The sequence below is a fragment of the Pyrgilauda ruficollis genome, unplaced genomic scaffold (genome assembly GCF_017590135.1).
Source record: "Pyrgilauda ruficollis isolate IOZ18807 unplaced genomic scaffold, ASM1759013v1 scaffold86, whole genome shotgun sequence".
NCBI lineage: Eukaryota > Metazoa > Chordata > Aves > Passeriformes > Passeridae > Pyrgilauda > Pyrgilauda ruficollis.
The window spans coordinates 187,907-208,588 of record NW_024530599.1 but is presented as its reverse complement, the minus strand read 5'-3'; positions in this window follow the sequence as shown (position 1 = coordinate 208,588).

Here is a 20,682-nt window from a genome sequence, read left to right as displayed (position 1 = left end):
CAGTCAACACAGTCTTTTCACCCTGTTCTTGCTTTTAGTGAGCTTTGTAATTATTTGAGTAGCAATCTGGGTGGAGTGGGCCCAGTTGTTCAGAGGAGCAGACCTGGGGCTGCCTCTCTGTGTGCAGGCTGGGCTTGTGCCTGTCTGCATCATCCTCAGAAAAATTCTTTGGAGGAGTGGAGAGTCTTTTCTAGGCACCCAGGGTCTCATTTTAAAATAAACTTTATGTAATGAGTAAACACAAGGAGGCTGTTTTCATTGTTTTAATAGAGTTTATGTGCCAGGATCAAATAATGTAAGTAAGAACCAATTAAAGAAATCTGGGTGTTTTCTTTAGCATTCTCCAGGGTGCTGTCAACAAGCATATTTTGCTGCCTGCAGCCTGTCTGTTACCAATTGTTACCTTTTACCACCGATATTGTTTTATTTTCCTGCCCATTGTTTTAGTTACTTCATGAATAAAGAGAATTTAATTTGCCTCAATCTTAGAGCTACTGCATTTTTAAGTAATTGCAACTGATATGGGACTATCAGGGCTTAGCATATTATAATATGTATTAGCTGCTCCAGCTGGCTCTTGTAAACAACCTCTTTCAGTAATATTTCATTTCTATGCAGCTGGAGGTCTGCCTGAGCATGCAGCATTTTAGCCTAGAATTGCTAAAAGTACATTTGAAAAGCAGAAATTCAGGAAGTTAGTACTTGCACATACTGGGCAGTGTTAATGTTCCTGTCACATTGAAAGTATTTTACAGCCTCTTATTTTAAATTAATTTATGGATTTCAGTCTTGCAGATAACTTGCAAATAGTCTGTTCTGGATTGGACAGCAAACCATCAGGATTTACAGAAGATGTTTTTAGAGAACAGGGATGTTTCTCCCAAGCCATCCCTCCCTCTGCTTCACCTCTCTGCCTCTCCTCCTTCTTCGGTGTGAAGTTCTTCTTCATTAACAGCCTCTGGAAGATAAGGCATTGAGATCCCCAGAAGTGGCCTTTCCACACCAGGTGTGGGTCGGTGTTCTTTTTTATTCCTTTTTCTAACTCATTATCTTATTTTTACCAAAAGGCTTTTCAGGCAGGTCTGCTAGGAACTGCTTATAAAACCAGCCAGCACAGCGACTAGAGAACTAATACTGTAATTTTCTACTTTGTCTGGAGTTTAATTAGCCAGAGAGGGGGTTTTGGAGCTCTGAGACTTTCTGAGCAGCATGGGCAGTAGACTGCAGGCCTGTGTTTGTGGGTGCTTTCAGGCCAAACCACCCTTTGACGTCCAGTCAGGTGCTCTTTTTCTGATTATACAGAGAAGAGAGTGCCAGGTTTTACAGATATTAAGGCCAAATATCCTGTTAGATACACACACCTCTCCCCTCTTAGTTAGGCTATTGACACACTGTGTCTTCTATCAAAGCACCTGAGGGCATGAATCACTGCTTTCAAACACCTTTGGGGAGCAGCTGTAGTACTCACAGCTGGAAACTTGACCTTAAGTAGTTCTTAAAGTACATAAAGCATATAGATAGAGACGTTCTACCTATTATTGTCATTTTGCAGGATCAATTATTTTATTGATTGACTTTGTATTAATCATTTGTTCTTTGTGTTTGCATGGTGTCTGGTCAGAAACTCTTATTCATTTACAAACATTAATGAAATTGTTCACCCAATTGTTCACCTAGGTTAGTTCAGGTGCTGTATGTGCTTCAAAATTGCTCCTCTTTGGTGTCTTTTTGAGTGATATCTTTTCTCTGTTCCTGTGTCAGACCTGTCCAGGACAGAAACTGGCAGATGAAGGGTTTCCCTGCAATGATCCCTCCTTCATCCACCCTCTGCACTGCATCTGCTGTAGTTGACTGGCAGCTGGCACAGTCACCATTTTCCCCAAACTTCCAAAAAAGTGTAGGTGATGAGACAGCTCTGTTACTCCCACAGGTGGTGTGATAGTGCCAGGAAACTAAATAAGTTGATGTAGACACAAAACATGAGAATACAAGAAAAGTACTGATAGTGACTAAGTAGAAAGTGCTGTCAGAGTAAAACCACTTGGGAAAAGAAGCATGTTTTCTCTTTCTTATAACTTTGTGTTATGATAATCTCAGGGGACACAGGATCTGTGACAAGAAATTGCATGTTGTGACTATATGAGGAAAAGCAATACTGTAGCAGTGGTCTAGTACTGAGCTTTTGTCAGTTTTTATTGCCTGCATGTTGTTGAGAATGATCAAAGCAATAGCAAGCAAACTGCTTCATTTAATAAAGTATTAAAGATGTCTTTGGTAGTGTGATCTGACTCAGAGGTTTATTGCTTGACTTTACTAGAAGACCAGCGTTTACATCTTGAACTTTCTAGGCAATACTGTTTCATGAGCTTTCATGAGTGGTTTATGTACCTCCAAGACTAAAATACCAAATAGGTAAAGTTCTTGTATCATTCTTTCTTTGCTGTTTTAATTATCAGCAATTCTATTTTTTTACTCTCTCTTAAGGGAATGTGAATCTTGAAGTTGCTGTGGTTTGTGCATAAGGGTAGCATCTGCCTTTGCTCCCTGGAATGCTCTTCAAGGAATGTGTGGGTTTCAAAAGGTCCAGTTTGGATTCTCAGTGCTGTCCACAGCAACCAATTTGGACATAATTCACACAAAATAAAGCACACAGCTCATTTATCCCTTTGCTGAACACAGTTTTGCAGTTGTTCTTGCCAGGTGAGTGCAAGTGGGTCTTGCTGCAGGAGTTTCAGAAGCTGCCCAGCTCAGCCCTGGTCTGCTGCCATGCAGAGCAGCCAGCAGAAAGGTTCAGGTCAGAGCTCCAGAGCAGTGTCCTGGCAGAGCTCAGGGTGAGCTGTGCCATCAGGAGCAGGAGGTGTGTGCCCAGCACATGTGCTGTGACCAGCAGTGGTGACCTCTGGCAGAGGGCTTTGGCAGAGGGCTCAAGGATGAGCTCAAATCTGAGCTGCCAGATTTGCCAGTGATTTTCAATCAGTCCTGAGCTGGAAAATGCAAGCAGAGTTCTCAGCAATACCTGCATGCTTTGTGAGTTCATTTCCCTGGGGAAACAACAGCACAGGCTCACAGGGGCATGCAGATATTCTTTTGCTGGCAGGCTTTGCTCCACCTACTGAAGTGCTGCGTGAGGCAGAGGCAGTGAGGCCAGGCCATTAAATCCCACGTCTCCAAGGGGCTCATTAGCTTGGGCTCAGTGCTTTTAACCACAGCTCCACAGCTCTCTGCTTTGGAGAGGAGTCACATCTTCGAGCTCAACAGCCAGGCTGAGAGCTCCCCTCTGCCGACAGCATATTGAGCAGAGCCACGCTGGCATACAGGTGTGGTGGTGATCCTCACTGGGACTCTGATGCTCTGCCGACTCCAGTAACTCAGAAAAAGTGAAAGCACACCTTTGATGTTATACTCTTGTAAAAGTAATATTTAAAACTGAAAATAAATTGCCAAATGACAGAGCCAGGCTGCCATAACAATCTGATAATTCACTGCTGCCACCTGTCCAACCAACAAGGCTGTGACTATTTCAGGTGTTTCTTTGTATCTCCCAGCATGAAGAGTACTCAAATCACACCGGCTGGTGCTTCTTGGCTTTTTAGCTAGGAAAATATTAATTTTCTGAGCTTATGCTCCCAAAATCGTCATTGCCTCACACCATAGTAATAAGATACCAATAGCAAAGCTAAAGATTCAAACTTTTCTAGTGTCTTTTTAAATTGTTTAATCCCTTCTGCAATACTAGAGGGCCTGAAATGCTGTTTAGAAGCTTAACGTTGACTTTTTTTTCCCTTAGAAAACCCTATTGTTTTCACTTTGAGTTCAATATCCTATTTATTTCTGTAAGCTCAACCATGAGAAATGCACTCAAAAGTTTTGGGTTTGGGGCTTTTTTTAAGGAAAAAGAAAGTTAACATTTTCTTTTAATCAATTTTAATAGTAAGTCTGGGGAATTCAACAGGGTTTTGCCTTTGTACTGATGACTGCTGTGAATCCTTAAAAAATCTTGTTTGCATTTGGCATTTAGTTTCAGTAAATAGAACCATATATTTTAAGTATCTCCATTACCTTATGCTTAATTTGCACTTAGCAAAACTAGATTAATGGAAAAATAATTATGAAAGAAACATTTCTGGATTGATAACCTGATCTTTAAGTAAAAAGTTGTTGCAATGGCTGTTTCTAACAAGCTCCTTCTTATACAGCTGCAATGCTTTTTTCAAACTGACTTACTTGCTCTTTGATGTGACAAAACCCCCTGCACTTATTTCATGTGAATGATAAATGATTGCAAGGAGGGAAGAATACCTTGCAACAAAAGATACCAGTGATGCTCTTTTCATTAATGATTTGTTATTGCAAAGATCAAGAAGTGAGAGATGTGCACATCTAACTTAGATTATTCATTATTCTTCATAAAATAACCTTCACATGTGAGTTTGTTTCAGCTATAGCTGTGGAAGTCTGCAGGTTTTAATCATTTTTTCAACCACTTGGATCAAAACAGAAATTTCCCTTCCTATGAAAAGTTTTCCATTTGCAGTCTTATTGTACATCTTTATTACAAGGGTTTTTTTAAATGCTGAAAGTCCAATTTATGGAGGATGAGAAAAATTTCCTTTACAAAAATGGACTTTAATAAATGGGGATTTATCTGTTTTATCGCATATCCTTATTTCATTCCTTTTTTATTTTAGCTGATTTTTTTTCTATAGAACCGCATGCACTTGGGATGATTATCTAAAAATGAAAAAAAAAAAAATTCAGAATTTTTTAGAGCTGTTGCTGTATGATGTCCATTTTAGTAACGGCTTTTCAGCCTCAGTTTTCCTAGCATAGGGACTTCTCACAGTGTGGAGTGGGCTGGGAGGGCAGAACTCCTTGGATACCTGTGGATAGCAGTGTGAGGTGTGACTGGCTCCTGCCCAGGGACATGGGAAAGAGTTCAGAAAGATCCAGGGGTCACCAGGGCTTGTCTGGCTGCTGAACATTCCTGCTGTTTGCTCTGTGCCTGCCCCTGTATGACCCTCAAGAAGGATTAAACTTGAGAGTAGCTGATTTCTGACATGGAGAGATCTCTGTGACTGGTAATTCAAAAGAGAGAGAGGCTTTGGGTTTGGAACTACCACCTATGGCCACATCTCAGCTGTGTGGCTGCATGCTCTTGTTTTCATGTTTCAAGGTCTAGACGAGAAAAATGATTGAAGCATGATTAAAAACAGTGTGAGAGATTGTGTATGTATGTACCAAGATGCATCAACACACTGCTTTTCCTTCTGGCAGCTCTGAGTAGAGTTCTAAGTTCAGGTTTGGTTGGTGACATGCATTTTATCATCACTGTTATTTATTTATATTGAGTATTCCCTGGCAGGAGTAAGCTCTCTGAGGGTTAGCACAGAGTCCCTGCAGTATCACTGAGCACCTCTCTGTAGTCAGGATGGAGTGAGGAGTCTCTCCCAGTCTCCCATGACAGGCTGAGACTATTGAACCCCTTGGCATTACTGCAAGGCTCACATTACCATCCAAATGGTATTTATGCAAGGTCTGATGGTTCTGTAGAATATGGCTTATCAGGCAACATAATGTGCTGTCTCCGTCTCTCTGGGTGCCTCCCAGTGAACCCCGGCCAGCCCCGGGTCGGCAAACAGCGGGGGCAGCCCCGAAGTGACCGACAGCGGGGGGGACACTCTCTGGTGCCCCGAGGGTACTGAGGGCAGCTAGGCTTGTCGCCTTTGCAGCAGAAGAGACAAAGGAGACATCGGTAGAGGGCAAAAGGCCGACTCTCAGCAAGGGGCCAGTTTATCTGGAGAAAGCAAGGTTTATTTGGAGCTCCTCAGGGGGCCCCACACCTCAGTGGGCTCCTTGCTGAGAGTAAAACAAAGGAATCTCAAGGTTACATTTAAAGGGGGGGCAGAAATGGAGGGTAGATACATTTGCTGACCAATAAAGACCCTCCAGGGATGCAGCCTTAGGGATGGACATTTGGGATAGCGTATAACATCATCCTTGGGGGGCTGACCCCTGGCTTCGGGCTAATCACTCGACGGCTTTGACCGAAAGATCTAGATAGAAGGGATGGATGCTGGGTGACTGACAGAGAGCCAGGGTGGGGATTTGGGGGATGATCTCAACACAGGAGAATGGCTACACAGGTAGAGGAAGGGGGTACAAAAAGGGGTACATCATCTGGGGAAAATAAGGGGATACAAAATAAAAACTATTATGAAGTATTACAAAGTATAAAACACACTGCAACAATGTGGTAATTGGGCTAATAGTAAAACCGAGAGTTCCTCTTGTATTCCTCTCCTGACATTTGAATGATCCTTCATCCACCAGACCTTGTTGCAGTCCTTTGGTAATGTTCTCCGCTATTTTAACTCATTTTCCAACTAGACCTAAGCATTTCCAATTTAGCAGCTAGTTTCCCATACCCAATTTTTGAAACATGCTGGAGCCTTTAGAAGCATATAATGTTCTTTGAGTTCACAGCATCTGTTCTGCCAGGCTGCTTTATAACTTCGTACTTTGTAACTCACTTTGGAACACCTTGTACATAAAAACACTATCTGAAAAAAAATTCTAGTCATTGCCTTGTTCAGGTGAATTACCACAGCAAGGAATTTCTGCCACAACCCCCTGTTACAGGGGGGGTTTTGTGCTGATTTTTAAGAATTTTGGATGAGATTATGAAGAATAAAGAGAATAGGTGAGCCTTGTATACTTAGTCCTGATGTCCTCATTTAAGTTATCTGACTGAGTAGAACTTGCAGCACTATTTCTAATGTATCCAGAAAGGCATTTTTGAAAAAGAAATCAATAATGTAAAATATTTTTTTAAACCATTATATTTAAAATAAAGATTAATATATTGTCAGGAAAGAGGAAAATAATGATGCTGATAATTAAAAGCACAAAAATGTTGGGATACCCCAGGGCAAAATAAAAATCTACCATTATGCTTGTCCCTGAAAAATCATTTCATAGTGCTCTTGTAAATTCCATTTACAGAAAGTGAGAAGAGATATGGGATTCTAGAAAACTGCAAAATTTATTTTAAGCATCACTGGACAGTAAAGTGATTTTTACCACAATATGCAACAGAAGAGCTTGAGTCTTTTTGAAAAACACTGAGTCCATTGAGTAGAATATGAATGAGGTCATCATGTCAAGATGAGGAAAGCAATTAGAAGGATAAACTATTGAAAAGCTGTAAGAAAAGCTTGACTTAACAAAGGTTGCATACAAAGGAAGTTCAGGGCAGTTGTATGCTGTGTAAGTCTGTGCTAGTTTGAGGGCAGACCAGTGGGAGGAATTAACTCCACACAAATATCTTGTGAGAGATTCCAAGTCAGAAGTACAATTTAATAGGAAAATTAAAAATAAAATTGAGGCAATAGTACAGAAATACTGGCTTAAACTGACAAAAGTCAGAATAAACCGGACACCCTGTTGGTCAGGGTGGTGGTAGCAGTCCAATTAAGTGGTGGCTGCAGTCCTGTTGGACTGGTAGATAAGGTTCTCTTGAAGCTGTGATCCTGCAGAAAGATCTAGTCCTTCTCTGGAGGTCCAGTGGTGGTTAGCAAGCTCTTGTCCTCTGGGCATCCAGTGGTAGGGCTCTCATGGTGTTCCAAATTTGAGATTATATCCAGGTAGGAGTGTTTGATACCTCCCTCTGGGCGGGGCACCTCACAATGGTGTGATTCTGCGAGTCATGCAGGGAGATTTGATGGCCCATTAGAGGAGATAGCCCCCTGGAGGGACTTATCAGAGCTGAATCGTGCAGAAGATAAACTCTTCTCTACCTATTTTAACATTTTATGTAAATGGTAATAGGGTGCATATTTTGGTTACACCTTTCATTGTAACCCAAGACAAAGTGGTAGAAAATAATCTAACAGGGAAGAAAGACAAAGTTGCAGAAAGTTCAGATAAGGCTATAGACTCTTTTTTCCCATCACACATTTTGTTTCCTGGAATGTTTTGCAGTCCTTCAGGCAGGTGTACAGTATTTCAGAAAAGCACATAAGTGCTATGAAATAATGAGGACAAGGTAAAAACAGATGTAAAGGGGTTTGCACAGAGAATGTTAAGGGGTTTTTTTTCAAGTAACTTCCAAGGTGACATTACCTTGAATGTCATGACTGGATTACATGACCACAGATCTATGGAGGACAAAACCACTGCTAGCTGACAAGGTTTCTTTTCAGATTTCTGAACTGAAATTAGGAAAATATATAATCTCACCTATCCTTTATGGCTCATTGCTTTGTTTGACTAGTTGGGTAGCATTATGTTTTATCACAGGAAAGCTTAATGACCCATGATTCTAATTTATAAACAAGAAATTATTTTTATTAAAAGACTGTCTGTAGAACACTCTAGATCCTTCTGCCTAGACCTTCTGCCAGTCAAATCATGGTGGCATTTTCTGATAGCACTTGTCACTATTTATTTGCTTATGCAGTAGAAATACAATGCCTAGAATTATTATCCTTATAAGCAGGAGAGCAGAAATATTTGTAATCATTTTTGGCTGACGTGAAATCTGTCCTTTAGTTTTATATTTGCATGTGTGTTTTCCAAGAGTAAAATAGAAGATTCTCAAATGCTCATTGACCCAACACTTGATGTTTAAAGAGGGGATGGAAAGTTCCACTCCAGTGAAAAAAAAAAAAAAATCTGTGCAATTATTATTATTATTTCAATGAAATCCATTATTGCTCATGGTGGCGAGTGGCCAGAATCCATTATGTGCCACCATATTGCCTTTTAATTAATTGCTTTTAGTCTCACAAAACATTGCAAACAGTATTAAAGCCTCTTGATACCATAATTGTGTTTAATGTGCATTGGAACAGCTGCTATACAAAACTTAACACCATAACTGCATTTTTACTGAATGTCTCTCTTTGGTATTTTATATTGTTGGAGCCAACCTTGAAATCGCCTCCTCGTAACAGAAGTGAACAGGCATTGATGCTTGTCACTTCCTTCACCTCCAGAACAGAATTTTACACTTTTGTGATGGTGAAAATTATTTTGAAAATTATTTATCATTGCTGTGGATTTTTTTTTTTCTTTTGCAGGAAATATATAGATATGGGGGATGAATTCAAAATGCTCACTCCCTGTACTGCACTTAAAGACAAACTTCTAAGATGGTAACAGCATTTCTCTTTGCTAAGTGGAACATGAAAAGGATTATAAAAAGACACTGGTACAGGTGAAAAGGTCATGCTTTTATATAAACAATGACCTCCCCTCTCAGAAACATAGGAATCTTATACTATTATACAAGTGAGCTCTGAAATACAAGTTGTTAAATTGTTCTAAATCTAAAACAGTTGTAAAATTTGTCCATCTCTTTTTTTAACCTGTTTTGACTTATCTCTATAGCTAGTTAAAAATAAAGAGTAAGTAGAAATTCCTGATTTGAGACATGCAAAAGGGGAGGGGGAGGGGGAAGTAGAATAACCAGCCCCATAGGTTCTATTGTTTATAAAGTAGCTCCTCGTCAGCACCCTCAGTGCTTAATCTATATTTGGAAAGTCATGCATATGTCTTTGCCCGTTATTTCTGTTGTAAAGACAAGATCTTAGATGTAACACTGTCTTTCATATCCACGTTGGCACTTGAGACCATGGTCCCCCGTAGTATCTGGATGCAACTTTCATGAATGTGTATTATGAGAGAGTTTCTTTCTGTAAGGTGAAAAAAGAGGGGTATGTCTAGAATTTTAAAGATTCCTACTTGTGTATCCACAAGATGTTACACATTTTGGTGTTCAACACTTGCTCAGAGACCTTTATGTTTCTAAGCTCTTTATAAAGAAGTAACTGTGACTCCAATCTAGAATGTAGCCTTAGGGGGAAATGTGACTAGATTTTCTGTATTAAGGATGGAGAGAAGAGCTTTTCTCCTAGGCTACAGTATTCCTTGGCTTTGACAAACTTTGCTCATTACTTATCTAGAAAATAAGGAACAGTGATTTTCCTGCTCTAGCTAACTGATGCTGCACTAAAGCAGCCTCCTCCCTCTGGAAGTATTTATGTTGGATATGCTGCTGTTTTAAACAGTGTAATTCTCATAAATAATAATTGATAGGAGATTCTGTATGACTGGTCCATCAGAGGAGGAAAATCCAGACTGCTGCAGCTGTCCATGACAGCAGTCATCTTTTTAAATAAGTATATGAGCTAGGTACTAAATGTTCTTGCATTTCTCACAACAAGAGAAAAGAGACAAAGAAACAACTTTTAGATCCTTTGGCTACTTGAAAAGGTAATGGCAATATTTGGGTCTAATTTAACACTTTCATAATTCTTCTGTGTAAAGTCTGGTAGTAATTCAACTGTGTGTTTCATCAGTTTCTGTCAGTACATCTTTTTGTTCCATGCAGGCAGTGAGGACCAGCAATGTGCTGTACAGAAAATCAACAATACCATCAAGAGCATGCCCTTTAAAATTTTAATTTTAATTTTAATTAGACATTGACATCTGGTATGGACTGTGAATGCTTATTTGCACACCTGCAGGCTATTTGATATGAAGAAATCCCAAGTACCTGAAGAATTTGTCTGCAGATGGAGTTTAGCACTTTAATTGAATATAGTAATTGTGAAGAATGTGTTGAATGTATAAGTATACTAAAAATTGTATGCCACATAGGTTCTAAGTATTTGAAAGCTGTTCATTTAATAAATAACACTTTCCCATTCTGTTGATTTTCATAATTGATAGAAAGGCAAAGGGATAATCTTGACAATATTACAGTCTCTGAGAGTAGCAAAGGTTTTGTTGAAACACTTTGATTTTTAATAACATGTAACCCTTACAAGGGACTGAAGTGGCTATCCATGAAGAAAATACATTGTACAGCAAGCTCATTTGGGCTAAGTTGTGCCTGAGGAATCTCACATCAAACAGTCAGAGGACAGTAAAATTCACTCAACATTCATAATTACGTTAATGATCTTGTTTGTTCTGGAGTTTAGTCACAGACTTCATATTAAGAAACATTCCTAAACCTTTGCTTCTCCTACCTGTAAGTACTGAATCAAACACAACACTGCTGAATCTTGAAGTTAAGGATCACACTAACAATTTTCTACAGCAATTTTGAAATGTCACATTCCAGGATGTATAATTTACTGTCATTCTCCTCTGCTCTCTTTTACCAGAAATTCCTCTTGAGAAATGAGAACTGGAGACAAGACCCATGTCTTGTGTTAGATGCTTCTCCCATTTAAAGTTACAGCTGTTCTTATTTTTCTCATTTATTTCTGCTGTTTTCAGGCAGAGAAAAGGGCTGGAGGGGAAAAAAAAAAAATAGTATTTAATTATATATAAGGAAGATAGAGAAAAACTTATTACCAGAAATGCAACATGGTCTGCTTTTAAACTATCCATCCCTTCTGAGGTCCTGACTGTCCTTGCAGGGGATTGCATCTGTTTTGCACATTCTAATCTCAAGGATGCAGCATGAAGTCACTAATGTCACCCCTTCAGCTACTTCAGCAACACGTGAGGAAGAGATTCATTTGTGAGGAAGAGATTCATTTGTGCAGCAAATGCTGCAACTGTGTCATTTTTACTGCAAGGCCCTTTCCTTTTGGTATGCAAAATCTGACACATTGCTGCTGGGAGCAATCAGAAGCCTGAAGTTCTGCTGCTTTAGAGCCTTATTTAGGTCTTGATATATGGTCTGGAATGCAAAATCTTTTATTTGTTAACCTATGGGCATCTCATATAAGGATTTGCAGGGCACCAAAGCATCTGTCTGGATATCAGATGTATAGTCTATTTTATAGGTTTGTAGCATCTGGAAGAAATTATAGCTTGTGATTTATACCTGGTTTCCAGTTCTCTTGTTTTTAGAATCTCTATCAGAAAAATCCATTCCACACACAGACTCCTATTTGCTTGGAAAAAAAAACAAACCAACCCATATAGCGCACACTGCAGTGGTGTCATGAGTTTGTCCTAAAATAATGGGCAAATGTGGTGAATCAAAAAAAATGAACTTGTCATTAGCATATACAAATTTCTATGGGTTATATAATTTTTTTAAAAAGAGAGATTGGAATAGGAGGAAATGCTTTACCTGAGCAGTATCACTTCCATGCAAACCTGAAGGAAAGGTTTGAAGGGACCAGAGCATGTCCCTTGCTGACAAATTATCATCCCACTAGCTATGAGCTACTTTTACAGCTGGTCAAAAGCAAAGACTCTAACCTTTGCTTCTTAATTGCTTATTTGGCATCAGTATCAGTGGGAGACATTGTACAACCTTTTACTATAATAATAGTTAATCACAAGCATAAATGCTGCAACATTAGGGCCTGGTAATAAGGAAATCCTGCCATGCTCTTTGACCACCAGACAGGACTGAGTGACATGGCACTGATGCTTCTGATTTGCTTTGGCTACGGAATTCTAACAGCAGAAAAGACGGGCTCCACCAGATTTTTTTTTTTTTTTTTAGCTGGGGTTTTTGTTTTGTCCCCTGTGCAGTCTCTGTCATTTTGCCCAAATCCTGAAGAGCAAATAGTCCTTTTCAGTTTCTGGCCATTTCATCAAGAGGATGAAACACTAAGATTGTTCTAACTGTATTAATTAATATGCCATGCTCAGGCTTTTTCCCAGAGGCCTGTAAATCTTGAGGATCACAAAAGCAGTTAGACCAACAGAGAAGGGAAACTTGGCTGATGTGATGAGAGAGCCTGTGCTTTAATATGTTCTGCTAAGTCCACAGTGTTCTGCTGCCTTTGTAGAACTTCTGTCCAAGCAAATCTGTATAATTAAATTTGGTTCAGTCCCTTGAACCAGTGTGTTGTTATTATTTATGTATTTTCACTATTCTTTCCTCTGCTGTCTTCAAGTCACATCTTCTTGTTCTTAAAGATAATAATGGGAAACAGAAGGTAAATGTATTTGTTTTCCAAGTAACACAGAAGGTGATACCATATGGCAAATACACTTTTAAGCATATGGCTGAAAAAGTTAGTATTTTCTTTCTTAATATTAAAAAATCTATATGAGTTTCATTAGGATTTTGCTGTTTTGTTTCCCAGTTAATGTGATTTATAATAGCATCAGAAAGAAGTGTTGTTCTTTGAGTACAGGTACAAGCTGTCTCATGCACAGGGAATTAAAGCACCTTTTACTGCAGGTCTTTTCACTTGCATTGTTAAATTTCCTATAGAAAATAGTAGAAATAACAGGACTAGAAGGGAGAAATAAAAGGAGTACTAGAGAGTAGGGAGATTCTCCCTACTCTCAGTAGAGTCCCTGATAGTTCCTTCTGTAGAATATTGCTCTTTTTCACTTTCTTCAGACTCTGTCATTCACTCAGCTAATTGGGGAATTTTAACTAGGTCAGTCAGCTCATTCTCTGTACGTCTGTCAAGAGCAGAGGTAGATGTAGAAGCGCAAGCTAAGTATGTCTGACTGTTGGCTTTAGTCCTTGGCTTACTGTCTGGTTATACAGAATTGTGTCCAGTATCAGTCAAACCAAGCTCTGGAAAGCCAGAGCCTCGCAGGCACAAACAACAAAGTGTCTCAGAACCAACTGTGCCTGTTGTGTCCACCTTGCAGTTGGAACTCCTTCTTGGCATATCACATACTTATTGATTAAATAATTGATTAATGAAGTGAAACAGCTGTTCTTTTATATAGAAATGCATAATACCTTTTCCAAAGCAGGTAAATGTGCTGCTGAGAGAAAAGGGAAGCACTGAGTGGTCTCTGGATCTTGCAACACAATACTGCCTACACTAACAAAATATTAATTGAAGATAAATGATGGTGGAATTGTGGAAAGCAACTTCTTAGTGGAAAAAATTGTCTTTTCAAGTTCTGACTAGCACTGGAAAGATTCAGAGGGACTTGCTGTGCCATGAATGAAATGGCAAAAGATCTTACGCTTAAGACAGGTAATTAAAAAAACATCACAAACAAGTGCAGGTCATACACAATCCTGTGGCAAAGTGAAAACTAGGAAGGATCTCATAAATACAGCAAGTGCAGGCATTGCAGTGCTATGCTGACCTCCCCAATGCTGGCAGCAGGCATCCATGGGGACAAGACACTGGTAATGAACAAGAGTATATGTCCTCACTGTTCCACCATCACCCTGGGAACAGAAAAGATAATGGAGACATATATTCATCTCCAGAACTTAGAAGCTTACTCCTTCTTTTCATATTACAGTAATTAAAGTCTTCTAATTTCAAATACTTAGTTTTTCCTTCCCATAGAATTCGAACTATCTCAGGAAAAGAAGAGCTGGCAATGAGTGCCCAGAGTTAAATTATTGTGTTAAAATCCATGGCTGTGTGAAGAGTAAGCAAGTCAAGTCTTGCTAGTGTTTCATGTCTTGGCCATTCAGATCTTTTTCTTGTTGTTGGGTTCTTTGGACATTTTGTGTTGGGTTTTTTGGTTTGTTTGTTTTTAACCTTCTTGTTCCCAACCATCAGTTTTGCTCAGCAGCTTTATTCATGTTTGGCATATCATTTCAAAGGCTAGACTTGTACTTTATTGTCGGAGACTGAAATGTTATAACTAATGGCTAAAACATGTTCATGAATGACTTTTGCCTATTATAGCAAAATTGCATAAAAGCTGCAGAGAAGACCACCACACCCTAAGGCCCTGCGCTGCTCATTGATAGAAATAAGATAAAGTGACTCAGGTGTGGACTGGGGAAGAAGAATACATTCACTGAGGGATCGAGCTGAGCACCTTCAGGGTGAAGAGCACAGCCCTGGGGTCCTCAGCTGCCAGGCTGGCGCAGACCCTCACACCAAAGGGTAAGGAGAGGTTTTGGGTGTGTGGTGAAAAAAGTGAGAGGCAGTGAGCACCCATCCTCTGCTGTGCAGAGCAGCTCAGCTGAGGGGCCCCTTCACCCAGGGAAAAATCCACGTGAAGGACAGCAGAGGGGGTGTCCTGGCCCATCAAAGGCCCCCAGAGGGGTCCCCGGACCACGCACCTGTGTTTAAACCAGTTTGTAACCCTTCTGTGTCCCTGTGGCTCCCCTGAGGGAGTCTGCCTTTCCCAGACTAAACACAGACTTGTCACTGGTGTCAGCTTCAGCATCACTGGCTGCATTGGTATCTGGCTGCCCTCAGCTCCTGTAAGGCTGCACTGCTTTCACCCTCAGGGTCAGTGGTAGCTCAGAAGGGTCATGGCTGCTATAAAATAACAGATCAAGAAGCCAAGTACCCAAGGGACAAGGATTTCTCCACATGAGCATTGACTCAAGCTGTATGATCATGTGAGAACATGCTAAACCTCCAGCTACCACTAATGGAAAGTTCATTTATGTAATTGGCCAACAGGCTCTGTAAAACTACAAAACTCAATTTGTTCTGGGATCATGGTCGTTCTGACACAGAAATTCAGTCTCTCTTATTCTTCTGCTACATCTGAGTGCTATTAGGGGTGTATCTGCAAGCTTGTGCTTTGGAGAGAAGACACTTGAAAGTTAAAATGTTTAACTCTTTCTCCTCTGAAGGCTTGTTTTAAAATTCTGTTTAGATAGAAAAATGAAAACTAGCATGACCAACCCCAGAAATCTGTCATTTCATTTCATGTGTCCCTCACAAAGCCATTCAAGTTCTCCAGATGTTTGAAAAGATTTTGGCACCTACACAGAGAGTGTTTTGATAGGTTCTGTGCAAATCTGGATGCAGCAGTGGGGAGAAGGAAGAAAGAGGCAGCAGAGCCTCTTCTGTTGTCACTTGCAGCACTGTCAATCCCATGAGTAAATCTGCTCCAGCTTTCCAGCTGGCTCACCCTTCCATGAGTTATTATTCTGTGTCACTGAGTGATATTTCAGGAACCAAGTCAAACATGTTAAAAATAACTATCTCCTATCATTTACTATTATGAATTTATATTATTTTGAGCAGCAATTACTGGCTGACTCAGTCACTGGCAATGGAAAAGTGTCATTTTAAGTAACTCAGGCCAAGATTTAAACAAGAATGAGATTATTTGATAAGATGACAACAAGAGAAGGTTGCAGCCTTGTCACTAATGACATTGCAAGTTCTCTCATGTTCTGTGCAAACTGTCATAACCTTTAAACAGAGGTTTCAGCAAGACTAATTGCTTATGTCACACAAAGCAATGGGTCAAATCTAGACTGGAATAAATGGAAAGTTCAGTAGGCTCTTATTTTCTGGGGTTCTACATCAATTCAAATATTTAATAAATAAAGAGAAGTTTTCATAAAGATTGTAGTACATTTTCTTTGGCTAAAGAACACGACTTGAGACTTGGAGACATAAAAGAATGTTAATGGTACTGTGTGCTATGCAGCTTTTGACTTTGAGTGTGAAAATCCTAGAAGCTGGAGTAGTTGGATGTGATTAAAAAACAAGGTGCTTAGTTTCTTGTAGAATGGGTAATGCTGTATACAGTTGTAAATGTAGGGTCTGTCTGTACATTAGTTCTTGAATTGGAACACATATGTTTATACAACAAACCTTGTCTGCTGTTGGAATAACTCCTCAGATGACCCCAACAATCAATTTTAGAGTTCGATTTTTCATTTGAGTGAAAGTCTACATTTAACTTAAGAGTAAAAAGAGTAATAATTATGTCAAAGATTTCTTCTTCTTTTGAATGGGCAGAAATCCCTCCAATGCTTGCAGAAGTTAAATGTATAAACAAATTACTAGATTCATACATCCCATCTAAGCAGAGAAAAACAGTGCAGCAGATGGTGAATGCTCCTGCTGTACAGAAAAGTAGCCGCAATTCACCCTTCACATTCCTGAGGATATTGAGTTGTGTAGACAAAGACACCTCAGAAGTGAGTGGAATTAGCCTGGGAGAAGGTGCAGTCAGCACACCAAAAGGAATGTGAATCAGCTTTTCCCAGAATTGGAAGTCAGAGGATTCTCTGAATCATGAAAGTTGCTGTCTCAGAAGTGTTTACGCAGAGCTGTTCTGTGCAAACAGTCAGTGGGATTGACATCAACAGGAAAAGCAGTGAGGGACTGATGGAAAAGGGATGACAAACAACACAATGTGCCATTTTTGGCTAGTGCACAGTTACTGCTACAGCCACTCTCTTGCAACTGTTTATGTCCATAAAGGCAATAACAGGTACTTATTATTTATAATGTCTTTGTTGACTGCTGAGGCTTTCATCTTCTTCCTGGAAAGTGAGCCACTCTATCCTAACTCCAGATGGAAGGTTTAATAACTCCTACCTTGCTTGGACATGAGAATGTCATCTGGTGTGTTTTCTAAACCATCCCCTCTTTATATTTGTACTTTGACGTAAGAGACTTTTTTTTTTCCACCTAGCTCATAATATATGAAAGAAAAAAATAATATATAGGTACAATAATTACCAACAGAGAATATTTGACAGGAAATGACAGGTTCTTTCCATTAAAAAAACCCACAAAGATTTTCTTATCTATTTATACTAATCTCTCTAACAAATTGCTCTTATATTAAGGATTTTGCAGCTAATACGTGTATAACATCAGAAAACAGTCAGACACTTTGAAAGAGCCTCATCAAGTTATCATCTCTTTATGAAAAAATAATAAAAAAGAGCTTTTTTGTTTCCAAAGGTATTTCATTAAAATGTCCAGCTTGATTAATCTCCTGTAGAGAAAATGTCTGTAGTCAAGATAATAGTGAGCAGATTCCATGACAATCACTCCAGATGACAGACAAAAAGTGAAGCATCAGTTGGCAGTGCCCTGGCTAACATTCCCCACAGCTATTATTCACTTTTTCTGTCTGCCTCATCTATTCTTGTTTTCCCACTTTGACTTATTGCCACTATATCTCTTGAGGTGTCTTCTTTTTTTTCCTCCAAATGGTAAAAATCCATACTTGTCCTTGGTTTTGTGCCATCCAAAAATAGTCTTTATAAGATTTCTATGTTGCTATCTTTCAAGCCTCATCTAAAAACTGAATTCACACTCCTAGATCTCATTTTGCCTTAATGTTTATTACTTCTTTTTATGGTAGAGGAAATTAAATGCCTTATCAACATCTAACTTTAAAAAAATCTTTTCTAATTACATCCATTCTGTTCATAACAGTCACCCTCAGGTTATAGAAGTTGTCTTTAACAGTGCATCACTACTACAATGTGGTGCAATAATGGAGGTCTCTTGGTTGGTTTTTCACTTGCTGAGATGTGTGTGGTGTTATCTGGCCAGGGCAGGAGCCTGGAAGTCTCTCTGTGCTATTCCACAATGCTGTACTTTTTACAGAAATTCATCTGCAGTACTTGAGCAGCATGCATAATGTGGCCTTCTTTCCATCCCTACCATTAGCAAAGAGACCAAAAAAAAAAAAAAAAAGAAATAAAAACTAATCCAACCTTATTTTTCTTTCCCTTAAGCCCCAGTCCTGCTCAGCAGGGTTATTCACAACACCTGAGTGGTTAAACTGAGTGTACCCCAGCTGAGTCCTGCCTATTGCAACTTAGGTGTCTTGGGGTCCAAATATATTTCCACTCTGGAACCAGACAGCTTTTTTCCTCTCACACTTCCCGGGTGTGGTGCTTTACACCCACTGACTGCAATTCAGCATTTGTGGATTCCTCCTCCTCAAAGCGTGGTTCAGATGGGGCTGTCTGGATCATTTCAATAGTTGTTTAAGCTCTGAATCCCAGCTCTCAGTGTGGGAGCTTTATCCCTTCCCAACTGCAATAATGACAGTTTTCTGAGCTTTTGCTGAAGATCTGCAGCAGTCTGTTTGCAGACATGAAGTTCAAAGAGCCCCTTCCACCACAGCTCTTCTTGCCTACCTGCCCTCCCTGCACACTGCCTGCTTCCAGCTGCCTTTGCTCTTTGACAAAACCCTCAGGCAACTGAAATCCCAGGAGACAGAGCTGCCTAGGCCAAGGAAACACTGCCTGTCTAGTTTGCCAAATTAGTCTATAATAATTACATTCTCAAACTGGTCCATTTTCATGGTTAATTTGGCTGGCAGAAAATGAAGCAGCTATTTTTGCAGTATATATGCACCATATGAATATAATCACTTGGAAGCACTGCAGACTCCAGGATTGAATGCTTTTTTAAAAAATTTTCTAATGAGCATGAGCAGGCTCTGCTGTTTGCAGTTGCCTGGGTAACTGAGATGAGACCTTTACCTGGCTCTTTCTTGTACCAGTGGAAGAATATACACTAATTCTGATGTTTGGGCTTTACCCTAAAGTATTTTACGGAGATAGGAAAGGTCAAAAAAACATCTTTAAGCCTGACCTTCCTGCTTGCAACTGAGACAACGTTCAAGTATTTGATCTGTTTCATAGGAGACCTGTGTGTGACTGGAATAGAAAGGAGTTGGTTCCCTTCACTTCTGCATCTGATTGCAAATTCTGTCCTGTGATGACAGGCACAAGGAAGCATTGTGGGTGTCTACTCTGAGTCTGATTGGACTTTGGGAAGCAGCTCTGAATGCCAAACATGAGGATTGCAAAGTGTTTTCCATCCACACAGTCACAAGGGCTGCAGGAACCTGCTTCTGTGGGACCCCTGAGGCCCAGCCTGGGCTGGCTCTGCAGAACACTGAGAAATCTGTCCGTACAGACAATGTCCGTCTGCCTTCACAGCGCTGCTTCCTGTAGGGAACACATCTTCTCTGCGCAACTCAATAAGCTGCTTGAAATTTCTGAATTACTTGTGTCCTAGTAAGCTTGGAGATTACATTCCTCCTATAGCTACAACTGCATTGTTAGAATGGAAGTTTAGTGGCTTTGGAACATTCTGCAAGGCTGTTTGATCTGGATGCTTGGAAAAGGGGGTAGATTTGAAGGTGAAAATGGCACAGTATTGGTACATCCAAGGTGTGGTAAATAGGAAAGGCAGCCCAATCCTTAACGTTGAAATATATTATAGTGCAGATGGTTTTTACTAGTACAGAGAAGTAAGAGACAATGCAGAGGAGAGATTATCAAAAAATCCCACTTTTACCAGGAGGTGAAGATGAATAAGCATTTTAAGAAATATTAATATAAATTTTACTTTGGCTTGTTCCTAACTTGGCATTTGTGACTGAAATAAAGGCTAGAGTGTTATTAGCTGTAAACATGCTGGTTTTTTCCTGTATAACAGTCAAAGAAAATCATTATGCAATAATTATGCCAGAACAGGCTATACCGCTAGAGCTTCATGGTAAATCTCCTTGTGTTGACAAGTTCACTGGCTGCCAAATAGACACAGAGGCCCTGAAGTTATTGCTGCCTCTTTCTGCTGCAGTGTGTCTCACAGGGGGTTTCACAGATGAGGACAGAGAATAGGAAGTGGATTTAAAAATCCTTTCTTTTTTAAACTGTGGGAGAACTGAGCAGGGAGCCTGAGATTTTTCTCCTAATTTAAGATTTCAATTTTTCCACTTAAGAATAAAATCCCTATTTCTCTAAACTGGCCAAGAGAACCGCTACTGTGAAACACTTTTGGCTGCTGGCTCTGCCACCGGCCGGAGCTGTGAGCTCAGCCGGGGCAGGCCGGCGGCGGCGGGGCCTGGGGAGCACGGCGGGGTGGGACAAGGGCCAAAATGACCCTCCAAGCGAGCCCCGATCCCTCCAAGAAACCCAAAGCACGGATGGCTCCTCTGTGTCGCACTGAGCTGCTTTGATGGGCTAAGGTTCCTCCCGCAGCTTGATTTCCTGTGCGTTCTTCACGGCCTCCGGGCAAGTGAGGG